This window comes from Grampus griseus (assembly GCF_964374135.1).
Source record: "Grampus griseus genome assembly, chromosome: 8".
Taxonomy (NCBI): domain Eukaryota; kingdom Metazoa; phylum Chordata; class Mammalia; order Artiodactyla; family Delphinidae; genus Grampus; species Grampus griseus.
This window is the reverse complement of record NC_139002.1, coordinates 5,675,553-5,683,881: the sequence shown is the minus strand read 5'-3', so window position 1 is coordinate 5,683,881 and position 8,329 is coordinate 5,675,553.

Here is an 8,329-nt window from a genome sequence, read left to right as displayed (position 1 = left end):
TATTTGATATGACTCAGGGACCAAGCTGAGGGTTGGAAGTCTGTAGAGGTTGCAAGGGCAACAAAAAGTAAGATATGGAGAGGCTCAGCAAGGTTTGGGAACACAGGAAAAGAATCACATAACTGAATCCCTTAAAATGAGTCAATTTTTAAAATTGTTACTTAAGGATTTTAATTATCACCTTAACTGGGGCAAAGTCTGCATAATTTTATATATATATATATATATATATATATATATATATATAACATGGCCAGACAGCAAGCAACAAACTTATGTCTAAGCTGCTAAATGAAAACACGCAGTTAGCTGCTACTGAAGAACTGGAACGTCAGGTGGCACTCTTGTAAAAGAAATAATTATGGTAACAATGGTAACACAGGCTAAGAACATGAACCTCAAGTTTAACATTACACTACTTGGCCAATCCAGATTCTTTTATAAAACATACTTCAAAAGAAACTACTTAATTTTTTTACAAATACACAATCCATATCTTTGAGGAAATGCTTCAGATGCTACTGAAAAAAGTCATTCTTTTTGGACCCGGACAAAGGTCAAGGAGCTTTCATCTTCACTGTCCCTAATCTCTCTCATTTAAATTAACAGTGAGGATGCAAGTAAAACATATAATGAATGATGCAACTGTACTCCATAACATATTTACTAGTTTGTTCGATTTACTTTTTTTTTTTAATCTGGTTACAAAACATCTTAAAGTAAAGCATTTTTGTTGGGATACGGCAGGAAAGCAAACAACTGTTCAGGTATTTTTGTCTTCTCCAGGCTAAATTTGTGACATCACGTTAAACTAGAATATGCTTTTTAAATGAAATTTCTCACAAGTAACATTTCACAACTTAGAGAAATGACAGTAAAACTTTTTTTAAAATAAGGCTGAAATATCTTTGGACTAAATGATTTCACATCAAATCAATTCAATGATTGGCTAACATTTAAAATGTAAAAATCTAACAATTAAGAGCCTAAAATTTCATATAGTATTCAATATATAAAATAACTTTTCAAAGTTATATAGCACATACTTTATGGTTCTTGTACAAATATCTACTCTGTTTTGTTGATGTTGTTTTATGTTAAGAAATCCTGCCCTATTTTTTTTTAACATCTTTATTGAAGTATAACTGCTTTACAATGGTGTGTTAGTTTCTGCTTTATAACAAAGTGAATCAGTTATACATATACATATATCCCCATATCTCTTCCCTCTTGTGTCCCCCTCCCTCCCACCCTCCCTATCCCACCCCTCTAGGTGGTCACAAAGCACCGAGTTGATCTCCCTGTGCCATGCGGCTGCTTCCCACTAGCTATCTATTTTACGCTTGGTAGTGTATATATGTCCATGCCACTCTCTCACTTTGTCCCAGTTTACCCTTCCCCCTCCCCATATCCTCAAGTCCATTCTCTAGTAGGTCTGTGTCTTTATTCCCATCTTACCCCTAGGTTCTTCATGACCTTTTTTTTTTTTTCTTAGATTCCATATATATGTATTAGCATACGGTATTTGTTTTTCTCTTTCTGACTTACTTCACTCTGTATGACAGACTCTAGGTCCATCCACCTCACTACAAATAACTCAATTTCGTTTCTTTTTATGGCTGAGTAATACTGCCCTATTTTTGACAGCTATTAAACATGTGGCAAACAATTATGTTTTCTGATTACAGATGAAAGCTCAGTAGAGTAGCATTTTCTAATTAAGTTAAATACACTAACAAGCAAGTATTTCAAACTAAATGAAAACCACCTGGAGTGTCTTCACACTGTCAAATGTAAGCATGATACACCACCAGAAAATCAAATAACTTTCAATTTTAAAACCCAGGGAAATCCTGGTTCTGGTAATGGTATAATAGCTTATATTTTTCCACCACGTTGTCTATCTCCAACAGGTTAAGGACTATCAACTGTGAACAAAATATAAGACAAGTACTTGAAAAGACAGAAGAAGAACATCTAATGAATGGATATAAACTCTGAAGGGCCATCCCATTTCAGAACCCCCTACAGAGTCAGCTACGGCCTTTCTAAAAATGCATCACAGCCCACCTTCTCCCTCTACCCATTTCTTCCTTCCCTTCTCTTCCCCCTTTTTCCTCAGCTGTCAATACCAATAATATACTAATAAACTTCCTTCACATCTCTCTCTGCCCCACAGAGTTTGCTTCCCAAAGGAACCCAACCTACAACAGCAACCAAACACCAGCAAAACTATCAGGGATTCAACCACTTAAACAACCACACTCATGGGTAAGGTCCACATATCTAAGCTCTTCCCGAGAGCACATCCCAGTTCCCACAGTGTGGGAGTAACCAAAATTCCAGCAGAAAGCCACAGTCTTATTTGCTGGAGGTGTCAAACGACAGAGTTTGGGGTCACCAAAGTGAGTGTAAATTTGAATGCAGAAATTCCAGAAAGGAGAGGGCTGCATAGGAAACCCATACTCTAAAAATAAGCTCACTTCAAATTCGTGGCTGACCCATTAACTCACATGTGCAAGAAAGACTCCATGGAGCCCACTGGAGAGCAACAGCTGGAAGGTTGAAAGAGGCTGAGACAGCATCTCAGCTGCTGCCACCCCAGAGGAAACAGAACTTCAGCCAAGCCTAGAAACTGCTAGGTAAAAACCTCAGGCTTTACACTGAGGCTCTTTCCTGAAGAGTAAAGGCTATGCCCCAGGATTAAAGGGGTCCTCTTGAACTAGGGCAAAACGAGCCCACCCTGGCACACTACAAAACTAAGGTACCAAAGGTTCAATGTGATCACCCAGGAATTTTACTGCCTACTAAAACCAAACTGATACTCAGAGAAAGAAAACAGAAAAGACAGACTCTCTACAACAATCATCCATAATGATTAGGATGCAACAAAAAATTACTAGGCCGTTGTGAAGAGAAAAATCTGTCAACAGAAACAAACCACGGAATGACCGAGATATTGGAATTAGCAGGTAGTTTAAATATAAATAGAGTAAACATTCTAATTAAAATACAGAGGTTGTCAGGCTGGATAAAAAAGCAAGGCCCAATTATATACTAGTGACAAGCAATACACCTTAAAAATAAAGACATAATTGGAAAGAATATAAAAAAGAATGTATATATGTGTATAACCGAGTCACTTTGCTATACAGAAGAAATTAACACAACATTGTAAATCAACTATTCTTCAATAAAAAATAAAGACAAAGATAGGTTGAGAATAAAAACAGAAAAAGATAAACCATCAACATAATAAGCTGGCTTGACTATATTAATATAATCACTTTTCAAGAAAAAATGTATTAGCAGAGGTAAAATGGGACTTTTGCAAATAATATAAGAAAAGTCAACTCATCAGGAAAACTTAATCATAAATGTGTATGCTCCAAATAACAAAACTTCAAAATACATGCAGTAAACACCAATATGGGCATACCTCATTTTACTGCACTTCCCTGTATTGTGCTTTGCAGATACTGTGTTTTTAACAAATTGAAGGTTTGTGGCAACCCTGCATGGAGCAAGTGGATATATCGGAGCCATTTTTTCAACAGCATTATTTTTTAATGAAGGTTTGTACATTGTTTGTTTAGACATAATGCTATTAGACACTTACAGACTACAGTTTAGTGTCAACATAAATTTTATATGCACTGGGAAACCAAAAACTTCATGTGACTCACTTTATGTAATATTTGCTTTATTATGGTGGTCTAGCGAACCCACAAAACCTGAGGTACGCCTGCAGAAATAAAGGGAAAAACAGATATCCATACCATAATTAGAAAATTTAACACCTCTCTTCCTCTCTAGAAAATCCTAGACAAAAAAATAATAAGGATATAGAAAAATTGGATAATATACTATTAAATCAACTTGCTTTAATTGACATTAATAGAACACTATACTCAAACACAGAATACATATTCTTTCAAATGCACGTGGAACATAACACTGAGATGGAGCACATGCTGTGCTATAAACCAGCGCTCAAATTTCAAAAGATTTAGTTTACAGAGTAAAATTTCTGATAACATAATTAAATTAGAAATCAGTAATAAGATATCTGGAAAAGATTCAAATATTGGTATTTGGAAATTAAGCAACATATATACACAGCCAATGGGTCAAAGAAGATATTAAAAGGAAATTAAAAATATTTCATAATTTAACAATACAGAAAATATACTACATCAAAACTTGTAAAATCCAGTTAAAGCAGTGGTTAGAGGGAAATTTATAGCATTAAATGCTTAAATTAGAAAAGATGACTTGAAACCAATCATCTAAATTGCCATTCATAACCTAGGAAGAAATAGGTAGAAAGAAATAATGCAGATAAGCAAAAATAAATGAGATAGAAAATGGAAAATCAGTAACTTAAAAAACCAAAAGATTAATAAATGTGAAAAGCATCTTGCTGAACTGATGTTATACTTCAATAAAAAGTTTTAAAAACAAAAAAAAATTACAAACTACACAGTACTGAATAAATGAATTTTTTTTCCTAATTCACTTGCAGGTGCCCAGTAAAAATGTTAAGTGTGCTGGGTCTAAAAGCGGGCTTTCCAAGGTTATCTACCTCCATCACAGGATCCAGAAGAGGCATTTCCAAGACATCAGGCCCGCGACAAAGAAGATATACAAGTGCCCAATAAGCACATAAAAAGGTACTCAATGCTCATTAGTCATGAAAGAAATAAAAATTAAAACCACAACGAGATACAACTGTACACCCACTAGATGGTTAAAACTGAAGAACTGACAAGACAAAAAGATGTAGGGCAGCATTTCTCAACATACAGACACACCTCAGAGATATTGCGGGTTCAGTTCCAGACCACTGCAGTAGAGCGAATTTCACAATAAAGCAAGTCACACAAACGTTTTTTGTTTCCTGGTGCATATAAAAGTTATGTTTATGCTAAACTGCAGTCTACTGAGAGCACAATAGCATTATGTCTTTAAAAATGTAATTAACTAATATTTGATCAATTTAATATCAATTTTGTTGCTAAAAAATGCTAACCATCAATTGAGCCTTCAGCAAGTCATAATCTTTTTGCAACAGCAACATCAAAGATCATTGATCACAGATCACCATAACAAAAAAGTCTGAAATATTGTGAGAATTACCAAAATATGACACAGAAGCACAAAGTGGGCAAATCCTGTTGGAAAACTGGTACCAGTGGACTTGCTTGATACAGGGTTGCCACAAACCTTCAATTTGAAAACACCCCATTATCTGTGAAGCACAATAAAGCAAAGCACCATAAAACAAGGTGTACCTGTATAGCTAAGAATCCCCAAAATCCTTTCAGGGGTCTGGCACGGTAAAACTATTTTCATAATAACTTATCACCTTGTCACTGTGTTGCATGATGGTATAAAAGCAGATAGATAAAAATATTGGTGTAACCATGAACAAAGGCAGTGTAAGAAACTATAGCAAGTCATCGTATTTTTCACTAACATGCACTCAAAATTCCAAAGAGCAAAATCTACTTTCATTTAAAATACATTTGAAGCAGCAAAAATTATTAATTGTATTCAATTGTGACCCTTGAATCGATGTATCTCTTTAATATTCTGTGTGATGACACATGGGAAGTACCCATAAAGTACTCCAGGCTTCAATACACAACAGACTGAGATGTCTGAGGAAATCACTCGACTGACTGAAATAAGGGATGAACTAGTTCCATTTTCACTGAATGACATTTTTATTTGAAAGAAGAACCAATTACAGTTACTCAAACCATATTTGTCAGGAATTTTCTCAGAAATGAAGCAAGTCTCTCACTTCAAGGAAAATAATTGTCAGTGTTTGTGGCAAATGATAAAATCTGAACTTTCAAGTTAGATTTTTGGAAAAATTTGTATCTGACACTGTGAGCTTGATAGCTTTTCTGATGAGATCAGTGATAATATTAATAAATGTTCTCACAAGGCCAAAATCAAGGTGTCAGCCAGGCTTGACTCTCAGCTGTCAGCTCTAGGAAGAATTTGCTCCCAAGCTCATCCAGGTTGTTGGTCAAATTCAGTTCCTTGCAGTTGCAGGACTGAAGTTCCTGCTTCCTTGCTGGCAGTCAGCCAAGGGTCACCCTCAGCTTCTAGAGGACACTCACATTCTTCCTCACCTGTGCGCCTTCTACCTCTGGGCCGGCACTGGCACACCTAATCTGGGCTGGTATTGGCACACCTAATCCTTCTTTCCTTCAAATCTCTCTGACTTCCCCTCCTGTCACCAACCTGAAAAACTCTCTTTTAAAGGGCCTATGTCATTTCCATAACTTAAAGTCAACTGACTTGGACTTTAATTACATCTGTAAAAATCCCCTCACAAAAGTATCTAGATCAGTGTTTGACAGAACAGCCAGGGGACAGGAATCCTGGGGGCTGTCTTTGGAATTCTGTCCACCAGTCTTCTCACGGGCTGCCCCCAGACAAGGACTGAGTGCCACAGGGATATAAAGGCAAGCCTGTCCCTGGGAACAGGTAACTTTGGCTCAATGGTTCCCCACTGGCTTTGCCAAAACTCTGAAAACTATGCCACAGTCTGGGGCTCTTCCTACCCACCTTCCTTTGCTTCTGTCTCCCTCACAGAGGTCAGATCTGCACAGATCTCTTCCAGCTGGAGGGATGGACTTGCTCTGGACTGGGCTATGAATTACTCAAATATATCCATTTATCAAAACAGAGAACTGTACACCTAAGACATGCATTTTACTATATAAAAGTTATACTTCAATCTAAAAAGATATATGCTAAATAAATAGCAATGCTACTAAAAAGAGTCCTTATCTTCTGAAGACAAGCATTGTGTATGAAAATAGTTACTGATGAAATGATACGATGGCAGAGATTTGCTTCTAAACAATCCTGGGTGGTGGGAGCAGCTTTGTGGATAAAGCAAAATTGGTCATATATTAAAAACTGTTGAAGCTAGGTGAGGGGTCCGTGAGAATTCATTATGTTTACTCTCTACTTCTGTACGTATTTGAAAATGCCCATAATAAAAAGATATTTGAACTAACCTATTCTTGGCAGTGAATACAAAACAACAGGAATGCTAATACATAATTGGTCTGAGTACAAATGGGTACAACCTCTTTAGAGATCAATTTGTTTAAACCTTCTAAACCTAAGGCTACACACGCTCTTCAACCCAGCAACTCACTTTTAGGACACCATAACAAACTCACACACAAGTAAACGTTAAAGGCTGTTCCACGCAGCGGAGTTAGCAAAAAATTTGCAATAATCTAAATATCTCTGAGATAATGGATGAAGTAATTGTGGAATACTCACACAGTGAAAATATACACAATAGTTAAAATGAATTGTATCTTCATATAGCTGCATGACTATCAAAAAATGATGAGGGGGCTTCCCTGGTGGTGCAGTGGTTAAGAATCCACCTGCCAGTGCAGGGGACATGGGTTCAAGCCTTGGTCCAGGAAGATCCCACATGCTGCAGAGCAACGAAGCCCGGGCGCCACAACTACTGAGCCTACACTCTAGAGCCCGCGAGCCACAACTACTGAGCCCGTGTGCCTAGAGCCCGTGCTCCACAACAAGAGAAGACACCGCAATAGAAGCCCATGCACCGCAAGGAAGAGTAGCTCCCGCTCACTGCAACTAGAGAAAGCCCGTGCACAGCAATGAAGACCCAACACGGCCAAAAATAAATAAATAAATAAATTTATTTTAAAAATGAGAAAAAAGCTGCAGAGTAACAAATATGATACTTGTTATATAGTTGTAATAGGTACCAAGAAATGGTACATATTATTTATGGCTAGATGTATGTACTTAATAGAAAGGGTATCATGAATGAGTATGATAGTGTACCAAATTCAGGTTAACGGTTACTTCTAGGTAAGAAGAAAGGAAAATAACATCAGGGATTCAACTACATATGTAATGTTTTATTTTTATTTTTTTTAAATATCAAGCAAGTTGGTAAAATATAAGGAATTAATGAAGCTGGTATGTTGGTTTATGCTTCTCTCTATTCTTTCCTGTTTGTTTACAACATTTCAAAATTTTTGGAAAACACGAAACAAAAAACTATAAAGCTACTGCAAGAGTTCAAGAGAGTTTACTACTTGATAACTGACAAGTTATCTAACATTAAAGTTTTCAAATAAGATTTTCTTTTAAGAATCATTTTAATCAATTTCAAACATTACATACTATTTCAGAACTATAAACTATCTCACTTCAAAATACCCACAGTTAAATACTGATTTAAAAGAAGTCCTGCTGACAACACTAATAACACATACTACAAAATATGAATTATGAATAACTAAACCCA